The following is a 23,808-nucleotide window of genomic DNA, read 5'->3' as shown; positions in this document are numbered from 1 at the left end:
ACACAAAGATGTGCAGTGGGATGAATGGACTTGGGTGAATTGATCATGACAAAAAGTGCTAATGTTGATTGGGTTACATTTAATGCTCCTGTATAATCCTCTGTTTTGTTCCTGTCCAGGTCACAGTTTCTATCAATATAGTGGCCAAACCACAAGGCTTGATTGGTAAGTGTTCCCCTTATTTGGTGCTGTTTCCCCAAGATTGTTACCCACTGTGCTTCTTCAAAACATGTAGAGGTTCTGTGTCTGAACTTGATTTCACTTTTGCTAACTGTCAATTTTCTGGCAAGGTATGCAGTAAGTGGGTCAGGATTTTTTTTCTGGTGAGTGATGAGATTTCATATTCATTTGGGGTTGAAACTTCCAGAACGTGGGAACACCAAACCTCAGAGTGGGGGCATCTTCTGACCACAGTTTACACTTTAAGAGGTGTTGCTCACTTTGGCATATGTTTTCGAATGTGACCTTCCCCTGCAGTCCTGGAACAGTAAGTCTTAGGAATGGTACTTATTCCTGCCATCTGTAGAGTAAATGCCTGCATTATGCATCTCTGAGGCTTGGTGCTTTCTAGCTTGCCTATTGGGGTCAGTCAGACCTCAGTTCAAACCTGCCTCCCATCAATAACTATTCTTAGTCCTAGCTAACTCTTTGAGCCTCAGTTTCCTTATCTGCAAAACAGCAGTCATACTTTGCCATCAGGGATGTTGTGAGAATTAAGTGTGACACTTTTTGTAATGCACCAACCACACAGGAGGTACTCAATGAATTAGGCCCCCATTTCCTAAATGTATATATCTGAACAGGACATTGTACTGCTTGGGGTAGCCCCCTTGCTGCCCCCTTCCTTTAATTATCTTCTTTGCTTTCTCAGCCACAGCGCATTCTTCATAGGTTACACTGGCTTGTCTCTGGAAATTATACCTCTGTGATCTTGCTTTGAAGCAAGAGGTGGCCCAGGGACCTGAGATTTTCCTTGTGCTGAGCCGGGTTCTTTTCTGGCCAATTTGAACACCTTACACCGAGGCTGACCTGGCTCAGCACCCGGAATGACATCCTAGAATTTGTCAAGCTGTGCAGGCTGGAGGGTACCTGTTAACTGAAAGTCCTAGAAAGTTCTCCTCTCATTCCTCCCCCATAACGAGTCCCTCCTGGGCTGTGAGTAGTTCTTTTAAGATTAGGTGAAAACCTTGACAGTGTGAAAGATGGGACAAAATGCTCAATATAAATATGCACTATCCTAAGATGATCTCAAAGAGACTGTTAACTTTTAGTCTCAAAAGATAACTCTGGTTCCGCTACTTTTATATTAGCACAAGTTATATTTTGGTAAGATTATGGAACCTAGAGTTCACCCATTCAAGATAAAAATCCACATTTCTGGGACACCTGCGTGGCTCAGTCGGTTAAGCATCCAAATTTGGCTCAGATCACAATCTTATGGCCCGTGAGTTCGAGCCCCACTTTGGGCTCGCTGCTATCAGCTCAGAGCACACTTTGGATCCTCTCTCCCTATCACCCCTCTCCCACTTTCTCAAATATGAACAAACATTTTTTTTAATCCACATTTCTTTTTGATTGGAAACTAAAGTGTCTAGCTGTTGCATAGCTCGTTGACATTTCAAAGCCTTTTGATTTATCCCTGTAATTGATGAAATTTCTTTAAAGCCCTGGACCCTGGGGTCATTATTATTTCCCATTAAGTGAAAAACTAAGGCCTGAAGTATTTAGAAAAAGCTTTACCCAAAACCACTTAGTGGCGCAGCGCCAACCAAGTTCCCTCACTAAGCAACGTGATGGTGACCTTAGCTTACATGGTTGTCCAAAAAAGGTATGAAACTTTATTATAACTCTGCCACCTCATCCCCATTCCATACACATTTGTACCCACTGCAGATTTCAGTCATCTTGAGTCTTTTCTTGGGGGGGGGGGAGGTGTGGAGAAGGCCTAAATGAATGGTTTAGTGGGTAATTTCACTAAGCTTTGGCATTTAAAAAGTGGTCACAAGGCAGAGAAATCCAAAAAGGTTAATGTCCATTTGGATGCATTATCCCCAGAATTTAGGAACCTAGGAGAAGTGAAAGGGACTCTATTCAAAACTTAAGGTGGAGCCTGGCTTCTTGAATCCTAACAAGTTCAGTCTTTTGCCCTTCTACTCATCTGGGGCCTACTTGTGAATGGTTGCTAATTATTTTGAATTTTAATGGGCTATAAATTCTTGGTTTGATTTTTCTGCCTCAAACTCATGCTTAGGTTAAATGTGTTTTCATACTTATATGTATATTGGAGACAGATTGGAAATTTAATGGCAAGTCTATGTGGATTATGGGTCTTTTATGTAGGAAAAATCAATTTTCTTAGCACTTGATGAAAAAGCACCATGTACACAAAGGTTAATATACTCACATTTTATTTCCTTTAAAAATAACTTCAAATTGTAATTATAATGCAGAGAAGGTCTAAAGACTACAAAAAGTGGTATGCTAGTAAATGTTTAACAACTGGCTCTCTAAAAGAAGAGAAAACACTCTGATATATAGCACTTTCCAATTTCGGAGGTGAAAAATATCCCATCATGGCCAATTTTAAGCTACAAATATGACATCACAGAATGCAGATTTAGGAAGAACTGTACACTCTCCACTCCAATGAGTCAGATCTTACACAGAACTGAAAGAATTTAAAAATCACTGGCGATCCAATTACATAGAGTTATAAGCACTGCCAACATTTTGGTGTTTGTGCCAACCAGTCTTTCTGTGAAAATACCCATACTGGTTATGATGGAGAGTCTTGTCATTGGATTTTGGTAAGAAATATGTGTTTTCTCATTCAGATATTTGACTCCCATTTTGTTTCCAAATATTATGTACACACTTAGGAAGCGTGTGTACATGATTCAGTGAATTTTTTTTATTCTAGTTTTTGTTAAGCCTAATGCTCCACAAAGCATTGTACAGTGTGACATTTAAAAAGTTGTATGATTGCTGCAGGTGTATTGCTCCTCTACTTCAATAACAGCATATGTAGGGATGGTGAGAAGACCATGATCCTCATAGGGAGAGTTGTAGTTCATTTGCATGGCTTGATGCGGACTGATTATAGGTCCGGCCCATGGGACTATAAACACAAGTGAGCAAGAGACTTTCTCTGTGTTGTTGATATTTACATTCTCACTGGCTAGAATTGGTTCTAGGAACAAACTGCCTCCTAGTTAAGGACCTTAGGTCTTAGGGGAAGTGTCAAGAGGGACAGGAGGCATTGCTACATGTCTATGTGTAGGTACACAATTTAAGCAATCCTGTCCAAGGTCCAGAAGGAGCTGATGAGGTTACCACACTGTAGCTGGACCAAGCAGAATCTCCAGGTCAGTCTGGTAGAATACAGTAAAAGGACTCTGGATAATCATGGGTGCCTCGGGAGAGCCTCGTGACTGCTAGATCCCCAAAGAGCAGACCTGTGAGCTTCTGCCAGAGTCCAGAGTGGAGGTTCTGCCCTTCTTGCTCGCATCTTTGTTTAGCTGATGATGCAGTGATTAATGTCTGGGGAAAGACGTCACTAGAGGCAAGAGAGGCCAGCTGGAAGTGTGGTGGGAAGAGAACGAAGAAAAAAAAAGGATTGTCCATGGTGTACAAAGAGGCATGTGCAGCCTGCTGCTCAGAGAGTAATTTCTCTAAATTTGATCTCAACAGATCTAGTTTCACGGTTTCCACCTGGGCTGATAAGTGCTTATATCTCTGTCCGGGTCCTTGTGGAAGTGAGACTATATAGGAGTCACAGAAGAGAAGCATTTTTAATAATATACTGTTTTGATTCACAAAACAAACAAAATGGCTGCAGGCGAAGATTTTCACAGCTGGCATAAGTGTTAATTAGAACCAGTTAGAAGCCTTGGCTGTGAGAGGGCTTGTTTAATTTAAATATCTATGCAGAGAACTGGTTATCAGTGAAAGGCATGGCTGGCACCCAGCCATCAGGAAACCCCCAAACCTATCTGTTTCCTTGGACTTTTGACCAAAACAAAGTCACCCTCCCCCCCTCCCCCCCCCCCACACACTGAGTACTTCAACCAGTGAAAATTTTCATTCTTTTATTAAGCAAAAACACTCTCCAGTTGCCTATTGTCAGCCTTTCTAATTTTTGGCTATTCTATAAATACGCCCTCCACTTGCACATGTAGTTAGGTTGAAATGCCAAGGGACCACAGGGCGATGTTTATGAAATTCCATAAAAAAAATGTTTTCACAAAACTGAGGTTTATTAGTATTCCAAAGGAGCTAGTAATGACTTCTTTTCCATTTGAGTCTGCTCCTTGCCTTCTCCCCTTCACCTTGAACTTTTGCTTGAGTCTAGGAATCAATTTTGCCTAATTTCCAAATGCTGCTTGTCAGTGTTTTGCCTGGATTCATTATATATATATATATACCCAGAGTGGAAGGTAACTTGGTGCATCTTAATAACATAAAGACTACCCTTCTCCTGAAAAGCATCTCTTCCCTTCCTGCTATTTTGTTCTGTCATTTCTTGGCAGAATTGAGAGATATAATGTTTCATTAAAATGAGGGGTTCTCTTAACAGTACATTGACTCTTCTCATTTCATGATAAACTCTACTCCTCACATGCAGGAATTTGCAGGAATTCATATTTTTCATGGTGTTCTCATGAATCAGAAAGGACTGTTCCTTGGTCACTGTCCAACTGTGGGGCCAACATGCATTCCTTACAGTGTCTCTGTGCAGGGCTCCTCCAAGTAGAGTTTAGCTAGCTACTCACTAAGTGCACAGACCAGTCAGGAAATAGAAGTTTGTGTTTTGTTTTTATTTCTATCAAACTTATACCAGTATGACATCTTGTAGGATAAAATAACTCCATGAGGTTTACTCACAAAATCAGTGGTTCCCCCAACCTACCACCATTCCATTTCCTGTTCACCGTGTTTATCCCGAAGCAGCACCATGTGATCGTGCAATGGTAGAAATAACTGGTGCTAACAACTGCTCAGAAAAACATAAGAGCTCTAAAAGAAAATTGAAGATGGGGTGCAGTGGCCACTTTGTGGATGTCTTTGTGCTTGTCTATCTAAAGGGAGGAGAATTACAGAGGATAAATCCTCAGAAGGGGGACCAGGAGAGGGGATTAACAAATAGGAAATGGTCTCTCACCTTCAGGAGCCTACAGCATGGGCATCTGGGAGGGCTAGGAACAACGGCACCCGATAGAGCTGCTCCCGAGGATGAGGACAAAGCAGCAAGTTAGAAGGACAAGGGCTTTTGCTGTGAAAGGTATCACGGGAATTGTGTGTTCAGGGGAGTGTCTACTGCTCCCTTCCCCCCCACCCCCCATGCTTTAATATCTCCTCACTGGACAAGCAGCCAAAGGGATATCACAGAACTGGGAGTTACATTACCATGGCCCAAGATGTAGCCAGCAAGTATGGAAGGAGATAGACACGTACCCTGAGGGAAAACCACCACGGTCTGCAAACACCACTTATCCCTATAGGTTTCCATTTCAGAACATGGACATTCAAAAGAAATGCATAGCACTGTTGTCATCCGATGTTTTAAAAAACTTCCATGTGTCTTCCCACCTTTTGCCTTGTGGCTTCCTTCAATTGATAATGAGTAATACCCGAAGATGATTTTTATTGGGCAAAGATATTTGTAAGAGACACTTTAGATTTTAGTATCCTTGAAGGTGCTGAGTTTGAGAGGCATCAGTTGCTTTACATGCTTCATTTAAATACATAGTGCATCTATGGTCCCTTTTTTAAATATGTGGGCAATTGGCTGGTGGCTCCATGCTCTTAATATTATCCCCTTTCTTGGTCTGTTATTAAAGTGACAGAAAGACTGATTGCCCTTGATACATGAGGTAAGGATGGTAAGTAGTGTTCATCATCTCTTTATCATCTAGAGTCTGAGACTGGCTCCTTTTAGTCCTGAAAATCTATTGTATTCACCAAAATGCTGACTGATATTTGGGCTCCGCTGTAAGTATTCTAAATACTAATTTCTTGGTGGTAGTTTCTCAACCTGGAAAAATGATAGCTGAAAGTCTTAGGTATATAAATATACTTCAGGAGTGCACTGAAGGCTGGAAGAAAACTGGCCACTCGAGGCAGTGTGGAAAGGAGTGAGGGGAAAGCGTGTGAGCTGGGAAGTACTCAACAATTCACGATCAGCCCATTTGTCAGGAGACCATTATCTAAGAACCTTTCAGTTTTCAGAATTAGTTTATATATTTGATTCATTTCTTCCCAAGCACCTTAAGCTCATTGGAAAATGAGTAGTTTGGAATTGGATTGTCTACTCAGATCTGCAGTAATGTGGGAAGAGTATCTAAGAATTATAGAGATTTAAGGGTCCTCAAGACAGTGCTCCAAATATGTGTAAAGAAGAAGCAGATACCAACGCACATTTTGAGTACAGGAGAGAGTACTGCCCTTTGGCAAAGCTGAGAAATTGGTGAAATTTATTTACCATTTTCCCTGTGAATTCTGTACTTCTGAGTTGCTGTAGGCTTCGTGGTCTCTGCCTCTTGTGGATTTTTCTTGGGCCTGTGAAAAATGGCTCTGGGATGAAAAATGGCTCTGGGGATAGGTGGCCTCTCAACTTCTCATTTGTTTAGAGAGTTGGGTTATCTGGGACAGGCTTTTGCACATGAGCCACTTTTTGAGGGTGAGGTTGCTCCAGTGTGTTTTTCCTCAGCTTTTCTATATTGCACATCTTTCCTGCTGTACTTTAAAGTGCAGTTGTGGTTGCTGCCTGCAGCAGTTCATTCCTCACTTGGGGTCCCGCGTTGTGATTTTCACGAGGGTTCAGCTAAATTTCTAAGTTTTAACTCCTTACCTTGGTCCATTTCTTTTTCTTTCTTATTTTGGGCAATTCTGTGTGCTGGGTTTCAGTGCCTCTTTTTTTTCCCTCCGACTCTCCTTGTTTTTTGGCTCAGACCTTTGTTTTCTTAACACGTTCTCACTGTAATGACACTTCTGAAACTGATGTGTTTTGTGTCTGTCAGAAAGCATCCATTCTTCAACTAAATCCTGTCTCTTTTCCATGAACGCCATCAGGCTATCTGAAATCCACTCCAAGGTTTGGTTTTCTCAGTCCTTGTCTTGCTTGGCTATACTCCATCATGTTTCATCTTTGGTGTGCCTTTCCTAATTCCATAAATTTCTCTGCCATGTGCCTTTAGGGAAACTTGCAGTTCCTATATGCCAACTCACTTACAGTAACTGTCACTGGAAAATCATGCAGTAAGTCTGTTAGTATTTTATATTGATATTGCTGGATTTTTCTTCTAATCCATCCAGATTTTTTTTTGTCTTGATCTTTAAGAGATAGTTTCCTAATTGCTATTATTACACACTTTGTGTTGCTTAATCATTTTCTGTCTCTTGGGTCCACTCTGGCTACTGAGTTCTTGTCTTTCATCAGTTCTCAGGTTCTTGGATCCTGGTCACTCATGTGATCTTTTACAACTTAAACATCTTTCCTAATATAGAATACACTCTTGAAGAGAATGTAGACCTGGATGTATGTCCTTTTCTCATTTTGTTTGTCCCTCCTGGTCTTCAAGATCTAATATTCCCCTGTCTGCACAAGCTGACTTCTAAGATCTCGTACTTAATACTAAGATCTCTTACATTGAACTTACTCTGGTGTTTTAATTCTACTGCTCATGTTCTTTGATTTGGCAGATTAGTTAACTTCTCTGAACTTACATTTCCCTAAGTAAGTATAAGATGTAGATGATAAGATTTGCCCCAGCTTCTTAAAGGGGCTGTTATGAGGGCAGAAGTTAAAAGCATTCTTGAAAGTTGGGTCCCCAGGAATACCACCAAGATAACTTGTTGCTAAGGCAAAGCTGAGTCTGTCCTTACTCTGGTAAGGAAGAGCACTACCTTGGTAGAGCCTTAGTAGCATGTCAAGGGGGAAAGGCAAAATGGGGATAATTGTGAAGTTTGGGAATCTGAATGAAGGTGGCTGTTTGAGTATGAAAACTTGGTTAGGATTGGTTAAGTAGCATGATATAATAGTGTAGGATTGGTGGGCCCAACAAGGGGAAGCTTTTGAGACAAGGGCTTGGTTTTATTTTTTTTAATTTTTATTTATTTATTTATTTATTTATTTATTTATTTATTTTTAACGTTTATTTATTTTTGAGACAGAGAGAGACAGAGCATGAACGGGGGAGGGGCAGAGAGAGAGGGAGACACAGAATCGGAAGCAGGCTCCAGGCTCTGAGCCATCAGCCCAGAGCCCGACGCGGGGCTCAAACTCACGGACCATGAGATCATGACCTGAGCTGAAGTCGGACGCTTAACCGACTGAGCCACCCAGGCGCCCCTGGGCTTTGGTTTTAATCCTATCTGCTTGAAAACCTGTTTGCTGTTCATCTGAATTTTTTTCTGGGAGCTTCTGGAATAAGCAACAGAGTTATTTGCTATGTTTTTCTTCATGAGCGAGAGTTACCTGGAATAGTAAAGTCATGTTGATGAATACAGAATAGTGAAACGATGTTTGATAAGACAGAGTAAAAAAAATCATGTTAATGTAGGCAGTTCAATGTGAGGGGGTAGATGCTTTTAGTTCTCAGTATACAAAAGCACTTTTTAAATGGTAAGTACTACATAAATGATGGTGGTGGTATTGATAAAGTGAGTTTAACTTGCTTTTGATTCTTATACTTTTTAACCTAAATGCAATATTTTTTCTTTTTAAATTTGGTAGGAAAGGGAATCTTTATTCAAAATACTAAGCTTCTGAAATGCCATTTAGCTCTACTTCCATGCCTGTCCCCAGCCTCGCTTGAAAAAGTCAAGTGTGTAACCACTATACGATTTTCATCTACTCTTCTAGAAAACAACCAATTATGAATGATAATGAAGGGCAAAGTTAGGAGGTTTTAATTCAGGTTAATCCTTCAAAACTAGATAAAATTATTGAAGGCAGATATACGCCAGCATGCTGGGTGAAACAAAAACTCTCCTGGCAAACTCAAGGCAGCCTTCTGCCTTCTTTATCTGAAAGCGAAATCTATCGTCGTAGGTCTTTTCTTTCTAGCTTCCATTATGGCCTTAACGCTGGCTCACGAGTTAACTCCAGTTACATGGTATACATAAACTGTTTTTTAAAAACTCATTGGCCATAAACTGGAGAATAGGTTGCTTTACACATATACTGATATAGGTACAATATCATAAGAAGATTATGTTGACATTGGACCAAAAGGTAAAATTTGGAGAGCACCTGGGTGGCTCAGTTGGTTAAGTGTTTGACTTTGGCTCAGGTCATGATCTTATGGTTCGTGAGTTTGAGCCCCGCATGTGCCTCTCTGCACAGAGCCTGTTTCAGATCCTCTGTCTCCCTCTCTCTCTGCCCCTCCCCTGTTCGCACGCATGCTCCCCCGCCCTCTCTCTCAAAAATAGTAAACATTAAAAAAAAGTTAGAATTTGGTTCTCCCAAGATAGTTACTACAGAGTTTATTATCTTTAGGCTACATAAACATCAAATCAGTATTATTGGATTAATCTTTTAATTGTGTGATTTCTTACTAAGAGTTCTGACAGGGACAGGTCTGACATTGTAGAAAATAAATGGACATAGAGGAAAGAGCTTTGTCCTTTGGCATATATTATAGCTTCTTAGTAACCTAGAGCTTGTATATTAGTTTATTAACTTTGACAAGTTCTTGAGTGTTTGGAGTGGAGGGGGAAATGGCTACAGGAAGCTGTTCCCAGTGTTTAGTATTGATTATTGTTCCAAATGGATGCCTGTCTATAGTAAATCTCTGTCTCTATCAATCTATCTATCTGGAGAGGGATGGATAAGAAATTATTTCAAACTCTAGTGGCTTAAAACAAAATGTTATTTAAAGTTTCTGTGGGTGAGCAGTATAGGTAAGGTTTATCTGGATGGATCTGGGTCAGGGTCTTTCACAAAGCTGTTATCAAGTTGTTGGCTAGAACTGTTTTGTCTCCAAGGCTCAACTGGAGGAAGATCCGTTTTCAGGATTACTCATGTCGTTGTTGGCTGGCTTCAGATCCTCAAAAACTGCTGGCTGGAGATGTCAGTTTCTTGCTACTTGGGTCTATCCATAGGGCAGCTCACAAAATGGCAGCTGGTTTCCCTCAGAGTGAGTGACAGCCAAAGAACATGCCAAAGATGGAAGCCACGGTCTTTTGGTAAACCCAGTGTCAGAAGTGGCATCCCATTACTTCTGCTGTGTCCTCCTTGCTAAAAGCTAGTCACTAAGTGACCACTCTCAAGCGAAGGGGATTACACAAGGTTGTGAATACCAGGCAGTGAGGATCCTTGAGGGCCATCTTTGAAACTGCTTACTACGAAGCCTGACTTAGTCCTGCAGTTACTTCAAAAACCCAGCAGTCATGAATACTGTCTTCATTATGAAACCTTGTGAACTTGAGGAGGTAGCCTTTGTATGAGACTGTCACCATTGTGTAAGAAGGAAATGAGTAGAATTATCAATTCACCCTATTTTCCTGCTAGAAGGACTACAAGTATCATCTTGTTTAATGCCCTCTTGTATATAGAGCACCAAAACACTGATTTTTGGAGGTTGTATGAACCAAATAAACTGCATTTAATAATATAGTAACACAAATAGTGTTAATTTGGTTCCTCAATGCATGGAAATTTTTGGCATTGGAAAAATTTTAAGCTAGTTTACTACTTTATTATATATAAAAGTATAGAACTCAGGAACAGCCAGATGGAAGCAATGCATAGGCCAAGGGTATACGGAAGGGTCAAAGAGTTTCCATGTTCTCTGAGTGCCCCACTCTCCTTGAATCTCCACCTAGAAGTTACTAATTAGGGCTTCTGATAGCCTATGTTAATCCACTGAGTTGATAAATTCCTGCCTTTCTGCCTTTCTGTGTGGCTATATTTATGTTCTTGCACATGTTTATCTGAAACTCTCAGACCTGGGCAATGTAAATAGTCCTTGACTTAGTCTACCTTGGTTCTGATTTCACAGATAATTCAATAGATTAACACAACTCAAAAGAAAGGAATAATGTAAGTAAAGGTACTCAAATAGTCTTGATTGCCTATTATGATTTTTAAAAAAATTCCCTTCCACTATGGGATTTTCTCATTTCTCTCTCTCCTGTAGGTGTGAGGTGGTGGATAGAACAACTGTGCTTGAAAGGTAGCAATTGTTCATTGCAGGGCTGTTTTGTGCTGGTGAACTGTGTCAAACTTTTGATATAATTTCTTTTCTGATTCCTACCCTTTCCCATGACTCTGGGCTTCTTTTTTTTGTTTCATACACAAGACAAATGCTTTATTGTCTCATGGTTTTTGCTCTTGCTATTTCCTCTGAGTGGAATGCTGGTCTTAGCCATCCTGGTCTGCTGATCCCTGAGTCTCTCTAGTATCACTGCAGTGTGTAATTTGACCATTGGACTATCAGTGTGGACTATTATGAAATAGGAGAACTGGAAGGGTCCTCAGAGGCTTCATAGTAATTTTCCTATTTCATTTGGGAGATAAAAACTAGTGAAGAAAATAGATTTGCTGAAGATGCAAAGAATGCATCACATACTTGAAATAAACTCAGGACCAAGCTAGACATTGAAAGGGATATAAAAACTCATGGCAATAAAAATGATCCTTTGCCTAGTTAGAGAGGCAAACTAAATTAAATTCACTTAATCCATGTCGTAATTGAGGGGAAAGAAACATTGCACTTTAGATAGAGAAGTGTTAGAAAATCTTTTTTTAAAACTTTTTTTGTTTATGTTTGTTTTATTTTGAGAGAGAGAGGAGAGAGAGAATCCCAAGCAGGTTCCACACCATCAGCATGGAGCCTGACATGGAGCTTGAACCCATGAACCATGAGATCATGACCTGAGCTGAAGTCAAGAGTCAGACACTCAACCAACTGAGCCACCCAGGCACCCCGAGAAGTCTTAGAAAATCTTAATGGTGGGATGCAACTTGTTTTAGCTTTTCAATGACAGAACAAAAGTAAGAATCCACAGAGAAGAGGGAAAGAGTACTCAAAAGAAGAGAAGAAATGTGTGAAGTAAGGGGATAAAAGTAGGAGGGCACAGGTAGACCTTTGATCTTTAAAGCTGAATTGCTAATTGAAATCTGCTTCTGCCACCAGACTTACCTTTTCCCAGCGTTGGTGTTACTTGGCCCTGAGTACACAGGCTTTATTGGATTATTACGTCTGTGACACTACAGCTGTTAGTCACACTCAGCTATAGGACCTGACAGTATAATGATGTTTTGTTTTTATTTCTGTTCTGATAGTGTCCCAGAAGTACTGAAATTATGACCAGAAAATTAATTTCTTTGCATTTGGACAAGTAAAAGAAGAGGGAATAGTTCTATATTCAGCCTATAAATCTCCAGAGTTGTTTAGAAACAACTCTTTGTGTTAAGAGTTCGGGCTGAATTTTGCATTAAACTTTGCACTCTTCCCCGGAGGAATTGGTCAGAAAGATACCTGATCAGAGCATTTTAATGTTGCTCAAGTCTATCAAACAGATGTTTGTGCATATATGCACACATAGTTGTAACATTGATTATTTTGCAAGGTCAGAAATGGAAAGGCTGTGGAGCCCCTGGCCATCTCGGTCAGTGGAGCATGCAATCTTGATCTCAGGGTTGTGAGTTTGAGCCCTGCATTGGGTGTAGAGATTACTTTAAAAAATCTTCAAGAAAAAAGAAATGGAAAGGGTGTTCTATGCCACATATTAGTTACTTTCTTGAGTACGAAATCAGCTACTTTAAACAAGCTTCTTTCTCAAAGGAGATTTTCTCAGAGGGGTGTGTGTGTGTGTGTGTGTGTGTGTGTGTGTGTGTATGCGTATGCACGATCAATCCCTCAACAGAATGTTCAACTAAAGTTAACCCTAACTTTTCCAGTGCACTCTAGAAATGAAAAAGGTACAGGGTGCCTAAAAGTTAAGGAGGTGTATTCATGTAAAGAAGAGGCATTGCATCCAATACTAGAAAGTGAACACACAGGACCATTTATGTTCTTATTCATATTGAACTCCTCCTAAGATCAGTTAGGGCTGCATTCAGGGTCTACTCAGTACTCTTCCCTAATGTTTAGTCCTTATTCTCACACTGTCAGAGACAGGTGGGCCCGTGGAGCTTACTTTCTACCGTATAAGTGAAGAAATGGCAACTTAGCCAGACAGTGACAACACAGACTGTGACTGAACTGACACTGCAGTCCTATCCCATGTTTTGTGTTATTTCCTTTTTCCTGTGTGCCTTATCTCTCTGAAGACCTCAAAACTCATGTTTCCAAGGAGTTTATAGTTAAAGGCAGTAGATTATCCTCTTTTCCAAATGGAGGGATGGAATAGTAGTGAACTTAAATGATTTATCTGCAGTCACAAGAACAGAGAGAGGACAAGAATCTGTGTCACTATGCTGTGGCCACACCCTTGTTTGATAACTGCATCCGTATTTAGGAAGAAATGTCATGTAATCAGGTGGTTAGTTTTTTACTGTTTAGACCAACTGGTATGTAGTGCATGTGACATTCAGCCAGTAGGAAGGCTTTGCCATCCTTCCAGAATCCAAAGTTTTATAGCGATTCCTTATATGCCTGTGTCTACGGTTAGATTAGGCTTAGGTTTGAGGTATTAAGGATGGAAAGGGCATAGTGATGTAGTGTATATAGTTGAATCCCATAGGAATTTAGCCTTCCAGGAGTTCCTTAGCATGTAATAAGCATCCTTTATAATTTACATGCTTCTAATTCCTTCATAAGCATGTAATTAGAAGGTAGAAAGTAGTAAATGCTATGATTGAGGTCTGGATCTGGATCTAATGCTTTAAATCAGCACTCAAAATTGTTACTAGAAGGCATAGACACAAGGGAGTATCTTTCTTAGGCACATGTATTCTGTGAAGTTGGGGAAATCACTGGGCAAGATAGGAAATAAATAAATAGAACCATTAGATGCCCTGGGAGAAAAGTATATTATCTATTTTTTTTAGATCCCACAAAACAAGATGGGACAGCCGTTATTCCTTCCTTCATTAACTTGCAAACAAGTATTGAATTCTATTATATTAATAAACTGGGGACATTTAATAATTCACTATTTAGAGTATATATTAAAATGAGCAATGATAGTGAAGTACAACGCCAGTGCTAACTCTGTGGCTGGACTACCAGTTTGCTATTTAGAAACCGTTTCCCATCTCAGCTTTCCCACTAAAACCTACAATTAGTTTGAATGTTGTTGTACACTGATTACCATACTGCTTACAGTAAAATACCACCCTCCCTTAACTGCACTTTCTTTGACAGTCTTTGCATTTGAATTACTCAGCCTGGTTTCAAAAGAATCCTATGCAAATCAACAATATAAGTGCTCGTAGTACATTTTTCAGAAAACTATATTCTGAATCATTTCATAAGATGGTGTGAAAACAGTCGCGACCAAGTTCGCTGTTTGTCATTCGGACTGATTTTCTAGTTCAAGCCAATCTGTGTTCACAGGCTGTCAAGAATGGTGTGAAACGGTCTCCTGAAGAGGGTGGGAGGTTAGCCCAGATGACCTATAAGGTCTCTCCCAGCTTATGAGTATATTATTCGGTGAAAGGCTAAATTGGTGGTAGATTGGATAGAAGCCGTCTGCAAGTGACACTTAAAGGGCTTTGGATTTTTCTTAGAGCCAGTAAGGACCAAAATTCTTGTTGCCAAAGAGGAAAGCTTACATTCCTGTTTATGGTAGTCATTATTCATTTGTCACACGATTTGAAATGATAGAGTATTATGTTCAACTTCATGATGCTATTGCTTTAAATTGTAATAAGTTTTTCTTCATGTGCCATTTACACAATGCACTGTCATACCTAACCCTTGTGATATGGAAGGACAGAAGTAGACAAGGACTTCACAGAGGTTCTATATATGTGAAAGTATGTGTTTGTAATGGCCACACATTTTGCCACCCCAAAATGTGTCTCTTTGGCATGTGGATTATTTTAGGCTGATTATTTTTAAGAAGCAGAAGGCTCAGGAAGAGCCTTTCCCCTTTGCCTTTCCCCTTAACTGCATAAAAAAATTTAGTTAAAGGACCTGCTCCAGGAAGAGAGCTATCACCCTAAATAACTACAGTATAATATGAACTAGCTGTGTAGACAGAGGAGAACTTAGCAAAGTCTGTTTGTTAACATTCCTCTCTGAGTCCCATGGTTTTGGGATGGCCCAGAAAACATTTGTTTACCATTTACTCTTTTTCATCTTCTTGTGAATTATCCTTCCCTTCAAGACCCCTGTGCTCTTTTTTTTAATCTTTTTAAATGTTTATTTATTCTTGAGAGAGACAGAGACAGAGTGTGAGCAGGGGAGGGGCAGAGAGAGAGGGAGACACAGAATCCAAAGCAGGATCCAGGCTCTGAGCTGTCAGCACAGAGCCAGACATGAGGCTCTAACCCACAAACTGTGAGATCATGACCTGAGCTGAAGTCGGATGCCCAACCGACTGAGCCACCCAGGCACCCCTCCTGTGCTCTTTTTCTTAGCTCAGGATGGCATATAAGCCTCAGTTTCCTGACTGCCTACCTATGGGCCTCATATTCTTATGGAGACCTGTAGGTGTGTAATTAAATATGATTTTTTCCTCTTAATCTGTTTCATGTCAATTAATTCTTAGATCAGCCAAAAGAATCTTAAAGGGTACCGAGAAATGTTTCCTCCTCTTTAGCTGCATGGCAAGTTAGAGGAGCTGTGATAATGTGCTTGTTTGTGGAGAATGCTAATCCCCATCCAGTGTCTGAGAACCTGTGTGCACATAGACAGCAGGGTGACCACGTGGTAGCCCATACCATCTGTAAGGCCAAGAATTCTATTTGTAGGAATGCCTTTTATTTCTTCAAAATAGTGGCTCTTAATTTTTTTGGTCACTGATCCGTTTGATAACCTGTTGATATCTTATATCATCTCTTCAAAGAAATAGGCTTTTGCACATGTCCACAGACTTTTATAATTTTTTTAGGGGTTCAAGAACTACCTCAGGAGTCCAACATATTACCCAGACTAAGAATTTCTGTTATTTTTATCTAAGCAATTATTTCCTTATTTGATTAGAAGATATCCGGTTGCCTACCATGTACTCTGGGCCTTGCTGGATGCAAGAACGTATCCGGTATCAATTCCCTCCTGACCCAGCCACGTGACCTTTGGACCATCCCTTTATCTCCCCAAGTCCAAGTTTTTTATTAAATAAAACTAGAACTTTCTAATGGGGTGATTCCTGAAGCCCCTTGTAGTGCCTTATTTACTCAGCCTTGCTCTACGCACATAAGGCAATGTGCAGTCCAGGCATCCAACAAAGTAAGCCAGTGACCAGAACCAGGCAAAAGCAAAAAACAAAGGTAACAAAGGCTCCTGTTAGGCCATTTGAAGTCCAGACAGTTAGGTAAGGAAATTGTCTCACTTATATGAGGGACAACAGCACCATCTGTGTCTGCATATGTGGCATTTGATATTCAAATAAATAATTCTCATGTCATTAATCTTTTTCGGCAACTGCATGGTTGTTTTATTGTTGGGTTGCTTTTAAACTTTTTTTTTAATTGAATCCTTTTCGGCTAAGTATTTAATGGACAAGGTTACTGCTTTGGACTTGGAAGAGGTTGGGGAGATGATACCTCATGTGAGGAAGCAATGAGTGGTTTCACACAAACCTTTTCAAGTAAATTATACTTAAAATGTTTATGTTATTACAGACCGTACTGAAAAACCGTTCAAAAGCTCTTAGTAAACTTGTCTCTAGGCTGCTTGTGTCTGTATTCAGCCTTCAAATACTCATTTGAAGCCTTCAAATATTCATGTTGGGATGGGTGTTTGTTTTAGTTTTTATCCAATATGATTTAATTTTACATTCAAGGTTTGTATAACTGAGGCTTCAAGCATGTATCAGGATGTCCAAATAGGTTCATTAATTCTGGGAGATTTTTTCCAAACAAGTCGAAATTCATCAACATGGAAAAATGACATAGTCAACTTATTAAATTGAAAATATATTTATACTGACCCTGGAGCTTCAGTTTGTCAGCCAATAATCATCAAATGACACCCAAACACTCATAATTTTCTGAGAAGAGAAAATTAGCTGGTTTTAATATGTCTGGAAGATAAATCAGACTATCCACATTGTACCATTCATAAGAGAAATTTATATAACTCACATTAAACACATAAAATCAAGTGGAAAATTAGAGTAATTAAATGTTATAAGGGGAAGAATTTTATTAGAAGAGCAACAGACACTCTTGACACACTGAGTGCTGCCAACACCATGTCCTAAAGACCTGTGAGAAAGGCCAGCAGGTGTGATGAGTAAGTTTCCTGGAGTCCTTAGGCATAAAGAGGGACAGCCCACGGTGTCCAGATTCATAACAAGTAGGTGGCTAGGCATAGCACACTGGAGAAGAGGACAGCTACCAGAAAAGTTGACCTGACTCCTTTTTATTTGAATTAAAAACAGTTTGGGGAGTAAAATATAGAAATGCTTTCAGACACAGGGATGGGTTTGTGATGTAGATCTAGAGCCTTCAGTCCCATGTTTCTCTACCTGCCCTCCCTGTTTTTAGTTGTTTTTGTCTGTTTTTAGTTGTTCTATTTCCCTATCTACATACACTATACTTAATAGCCATTATTTAGAATTCAATCTTAGGAAATTGTCTTGTCTTCTGTTCTAATAGCTCAGTTGTCCTACCCTCATCTTCTTTCTTGTCTTGTTCCCTGGAATTTACAAGACTATTCATTTCTCTACTAGTTACCTCTGCAACTTTGGCCACTGTACTTCAGTGTCCATCTTTTGTTGCTTCAGGACTCCATAGTTGACTGGGACATTTATTTTGCACTTCTGCCCCTCCTTTCATTCCCCTCCCTTTTACATTCTGCATTTTGTCAGACATGCTTTTGTTTTCCATTGTCAAGGTTGTTGAAAGCACTCTTTTGTATAATAACTTTATTTTGTTGGAGTAAATTATTAAGTAAGCTCCCAAGAAAGGTATGCATAAGGCAGAGTTTCTGAACTGTTATACTTGAAAATCTTTTGATTGATACTTGGTATACAATTCTAGGCTCAAAAGCATGGGGCCAGAATTGGTTATTTTCCATTTCTTCCACCTGTTTGGATCTTTCATTAGGTTGATATTGGGTCTTCTGGACCAATCTTCTGTGGCATTTATATTTCTTTTTATATCTGTCTCTTTGACTTTTTGCTGTATGTTCTGGGAATGCATTCTCAATATTGTGAAAATCATGATTCATTGGACACCCTTTGTGAGGCCACAGTAGACCTTGTACTGCTCATTCCCTTGGTCTTTCCTGAGTCTTATTCTTATGTATGTATGTATATATGTACGTATGTACGTATGTATGTATTTTTAGTTAAGTAGGCTCCACACCCAATGCGGGGCTTGAACTCATGACCTTGACATCAAGAACCGCATACTCTACTGACTGAGCCAGCCAGGTACTCCTTGTGTCCTTTTCTTGATGGACCCTGTTAAGCTTCTTACTTACAATGGTGACTGCAACTCTGGTGATAGTAGACATAGATGTCATTATTTTTAATCTTCAGAAGTGTTCTCTAGTAAGTAAAAAAAACAATCTTCCTTTCCTTCCTGTCATCCCCCTTAATTTCTCATGGAAATTTACACTCTCTTTCCTTTGGAATGTCATTATGCAACATAAGTCATCAATTAAAAACTTCCCTATTTAACAAAACATCAAGAAGGTTGCCTTTCACAATACCATACCTTTTACTTTTGAATCTGGGTAAACAAAAATAGTATAAGGTCATGCATTAAATGAGCCATTTAAAAACTTCTCAAGTAACAAGTGAAGGAAGGAGGGAGGTTACTTGTGTAGGAGTCTCCATATCCAGAAAAATGTAAATTTAAAAATCTATAGTAAGTACTACATTCATATGAGTTGCTAATTAGTTCATTCTTAATTGTCAGAATACCCTCAAAATACCGCCTTGATATTCCAAATAGTTTTGCTTTAATATATATGTCAACAAGTCACTTAATTTAAGCTTTGAACTTAACTTTACTCCTTGAAATATATAGCATTACTTATGTCACAGAAATTCTTGATGATAATTTTCCTACAATAATATGTTTTGTGCTAAGTGGAAACTTTCCAGATGATGGGCTCATCCAGCCTCCCACTTGCTGCAAGATTGTTGGCCCACTTAGCCCTACCAGTTCCTACTGCCTGGTAATTAACCAAATTTTTCCGCTTTCAAGCAGAGGGTCCATATTGTCAGTGGGTACAGGCAGTTCGTAAATGAAGAAAGGTTTATCTTTTTTCTTTTTTTAACCCTTAAAGTATCTTGAGATGCCAAAGCAAGACTGTAAGATTAAAGGTGAGGCTTTTGATCTTAGAATTTGGAGCTAGAGGGCACTGTTTCTTTGAAGAAGTGTTTCCGTTATCTTCTTTTCCATTCATTGTTCATTTAAACTGCTTTTATTAGGGCAAAAGTTTCACATGCCATTCCTCACTTCACAACCTGTGAAAGCATACACAGATTGTAATTTTGGAAGTGACGAATGGGGTTGTGTCTTTCATACTTACAAGTGACTGAAGGAAATAAGACCCTCAACACACATTACTTGTTCATTCTGTCTCATTGGAGCATTCATGAAAGACTCTCAAAGAATGTGCCTCTGTATATCTGGATTTAAAAAGCAGAGAAGGCATTCCAGAACAATATCTTAAGAACTGAACAACCGTCAACTCCAATTAGTTCACAGATTCATTCTATAGTTTCCTTTTAACACATGTCAAAGTTAATAAGAGAGCAAACTTTTTGTTGTACTTCATATTTAGAAAACCACCATAATTGTGTATTTTTACTGTTTTGAAGCTGGATGTTAAACCATCCTACCAATGGTAAGATAAACTTTCTTGTATATGGTTGGACATGGTTTGTCTTTAAGATTACCCCAGTAAATTTATTAGTGTGTTTTCCATGAATTGATGCAACTTTACAAAAAATCACTAATTTTTACTCTAACCACAAGAGCAGTGTGATAAGCACTCAAAGCAACTATAAGAAGATTCTTATAATCCATGAAGAAAAAAGTAAATTATTAGATCGTTAGAATTAGGAAAACAACATTTAAGTACAATCTTCATGTTATAGTGAATAATTTTTTTTTTAATTTTTGTCTGATTTTAAGGCAAGACCAATATCTGGACTCCTGTCATATTTTTGTGCTTTTATGCTAATCTGCTGAACAGACTGCATTTCAACACAGAGCAGAACAATAGAATGTTAGGCATTATTAGGGCTTCTGTGGGTCATACTGTCTCTTGCCACAGCAGCAGCGTGATTCAAGCTCTTAGAGAAATGCTTGCATAAAACCTCAAACCTCTCATGCACTAAATCTCCATTTCACTGCAAGATTGAATTCCATTTTGATTGATACCCCTTTCTGTCATTACGACAGTCAACATCTCGGAACTGGGAAATGCTGGGTCACAAGGAAGGAATTGGCCATGGCCTGTTGTCATTCTTTTGTGTTCTTACACTAATCAGCTCAACAGGATGCATTTTCACAGAGCAGAATGGTGGAGTTTTAGGAATTATTAGGACTCGTGTACTTCTAAAGGCCTCTTTCTTGTATCTCCTGTCTTGTATCATCATTCTTTGCTTTTTCACGATCTCTTGGAGATTGTCATCAGTGCTTATAAGGAAGAGGAGGAGTGGGGGTCAAGCAAGCAAATGTGCCATGTGTTTCTGTTGAGAGAAGTCCTTAGCTAGGTCCTGGACTCTTTTGTGGAGCAATCTTGGCTCTTGCGGCTTGATGGCACTCAAACGAGTGGCAGTTCCAGGTCCTTGCTTTAGTGGGACAGAAGTTACAGGAACTAACTTAGTGGACTGTTTCTGTACTGCAACCTTCCTGGTTGCAGAACATCCAAATCTGTTTGGATGCTTGGAATGTAATTTTTTTTCATTGTCACCTTTGTCCCCAGATCTTGGTTCTGTGAATAGTGGCACCCAAAACAATAACAATTGGTATTTGTTGAGTACTTACTATGGTCCAGCCAAAGTGTACATAGCATTAAATTCAGACAGCTCTCTGGGAGAAGAGCAGTGATTCTCACTGCATAAATGTGAGATAAAGATAGTGGGTTTTAAAGCAGTTCAGTTCTTGATTACCAGTGGAGCTTGGATTAAAGCCAGAGCACTTTGGATTCTGGAGCAGATGCTCTTTTTTATTTTTTTTTATTTTTTCTTTGAGTTCTAGTTAGTTAACATACAGTGTCATATTAGTTTCAGGTATACAATTTAGTGATTCAACACTTACATACTAGAGCAGATGCCCTTAACTCCTAGATGTGTTATGGTATCTCCTGCCACAGTGCAATGCTTGAGAGAGACTCAACTTGTAGAAGTCTGAGGAGTTTCTGAAGTTTTTAGTCTCATATTGCCAGTTGGCCTACCCCACAAAGAATATTAAAAGAAAGTCTTCAGGGAGAATGAAAATGATTTAAGTAGAAAATCAGATCTACGTTAAAAGGGAAGAGTATTGGAGCAGGAATAAATGAAGATAAAATCTTTTAACTTAAATATTATTAATTAATAAGTAACTTCTGATAATAGTAATGGAATAATGGGTGATTACAGAATTTAGATAAATGAGCTATTGACAGCAATACTGTAAAGGATGAGAGTTTGGAATTAGGAATATCTGTTATAAAGTGTCAGCACTACCCGTGAAGCAGTATGGTGTCATTAGAAGATGAAATTAGATTTTTTAAATGTTTATTTTATTTTTGAGAAAGAGAAACAAAGAGCGAACAGGGGAGAAACAAGGGGAGGAAGACACAGAATCCAAAGCAGGATCCAGGCTCTGAACTGACAGCTCAGAGCCTGACACAAGGCTCGAACTCACAAAGCACGAGATCATGACCTGAGCCAAAGTCAGACGCTTAACCAACTGAGCCACCCAGGTGCCCTGAAGGTGAAATTAGATTGTGAATATATATTGTAAACTCTGGGGGAATCAGTAAATTTGTTTTTAAATTATTGTTGATATGCTAAAAGAAGAGATTAAATGGAATTGTATAAAATGCTCAGTTAAAATCAGAGAAGGCACAAAGAGAGGGGAAGGAAAAAATAAGAGCAGGGGATAAAAATCATTACTAACATAGTAGATTTTAATCCACTTATATCAGTAACTGCTTTAAGTGTAAATGGTGTAAATACATCAGTTAAAAAGCAGATCTTTGGAATGGATGGAAAAGTAAGACCCAACTATATGTTGTCTATGAAAAACCCACTTTAAATATAAATATTCAGGTAGTTCCTAAGTAAAGGGATGGAGAAAGATGCTATTACTAAATAAAAACAAGCTGGAGTAGCTGTGTTCTTTTCAGACAAAGTAGACTTAAGAACAAGGAAAATTACCAGGGATAAAAGGGAATCTTATATAATGATAAAAAGGAATCAATTCTCCAAGAAGACATAACAATCCTTAACGTGCTTGCACCTAACAACAGTTTGTCAAAATATGTAAGGCAAAGCTGATAGAACTTCAGGGAGAAATAGACAAATACACTATTAGAGTTGGCGGCTTCAATGCTCGTCTTCCATTAATTGATAGATCAAGCAGGCAGAAAATCAGTAAAGGTATAGTTGACCTGAAAAATACCATCAGTCAATTTGATCTAATTGACATTTATAGATTAAACAACAGCAGAGTACATATTCTTAAACTCACGTAGAACATTCGCCAACATAGTTCATGTTCTGGACCATGAAAAACACCACCTAAACAAATTTAAAACAATAGAAATCATAAAGTATGTGCTTGGACCACAGTAAGATTAAACTAAAAATCAGTAACAGAAAAATAGCTAGAAAGGCCCCAAATATTTCAAAATGAATCAACATATTTCTAAATAACACATAGATCAAAGAAGTCTCAGAAGGAATTTAAAAAAATATCTGGAGCTAAACAAAAAAGTTTATCAAAATTTGTGGGGATGCAGCAAAAGCGGTGCTTGAAGGAAAATTTAGAGCATTCAATGCATATATTAGAAAGATTTAAAGGCAATTAATTCAAGCTTAACCTTAGGAAACTAGAGAAAGAACAATTTGAGCCTCAAGCAAACATAAGAAAAGAAATAAACAGTAAAAATTAGAGGAGAAATAAGCGAAATTAAAAACAGGAAAATAATAGAAAAGATCAAGGAAACTCTTTGAAAAGAACAATAAAATTGATAAATCTCTAGCCAGGGTAATGAAAGTAAAAAAAGAGAAGACACAGGGGCGTCTGGCTGGCTCAGTCAGTGGAATAGGCGACTCTTGATCTTGGGCTTATGAGTTCAAGTCCCATGTTGGGCTTAGAGCTTACTTTTATAAAAGAGAGAGAAAACACAAATCACTGATTTCTGAAATGAAAGAAGAGTATCACTGCTGATCCAATGACATTAAATCTAAAACTTTCTAAAATGAAGTCTATTCAAAATACAATTTAAAAATGAATAACGATTGGGAGTTTGCTGAAGGCTGTGTGTTCCTGTGCAGTTGATCAACTTACAAAAGTCCTGGGAGTTTAGGAGTCAATTTCCAGTCTGCTGTGGCTGCAGTGGATAGTAGGACAAAGATGCCAAAGTGTGGCTTAGCCAAGCTTGTGGCTGCATTTGGGGGCCACATTTAATTGTCACTTACTCATCTCAGGAACACTGTTGATTTAATATGGGTGTTCACCTCAATTGAGGCAAAATTTTTCAAGGTTGAGACTGAATTGCTTTTTATTTTCTC

At 39.0% G+C, this 23,808-nt stretch overlaps 1 protein-coding gene across 1 annotated transcript in view; it reads left to right on the top strand.

The window, feature by feature from the left end:
- USP26 (ubiquitin specific peptidase 26) overlaps nt 1–23,808 on the top strand; it is a 51,755-nt gene that overhangs the window by 4,403 nt on the left and 23,544 nt on the right. Inside the window, exon 3 of the mRNA XM_049644305.1 lies at nt 120–165. The gene's annotated coding sequence lies outside the window, so the exon portion shown is untranslated. The remainder of the gene's footprint in view (nt 1–119; nt 166–23,808) is intronic.

The sequence above is a fragment of the Panthera uncia genome, chromosome X, assembly GCF_023721935.1.
Source record: "Panthera uncia isolate 11264 chromosome X, Puncia_PCG_1.0, whole genome shotgun sequence".
NCBI classification, from domain to species: Eukaryota; Metazoa; Chordata; class Mammalia; order Carnivora; family Felidae; genus Panthera; species Panthera uncia.
This window is presented reverse-complemented; position numbering and strand designations above follow the sequence as displayed.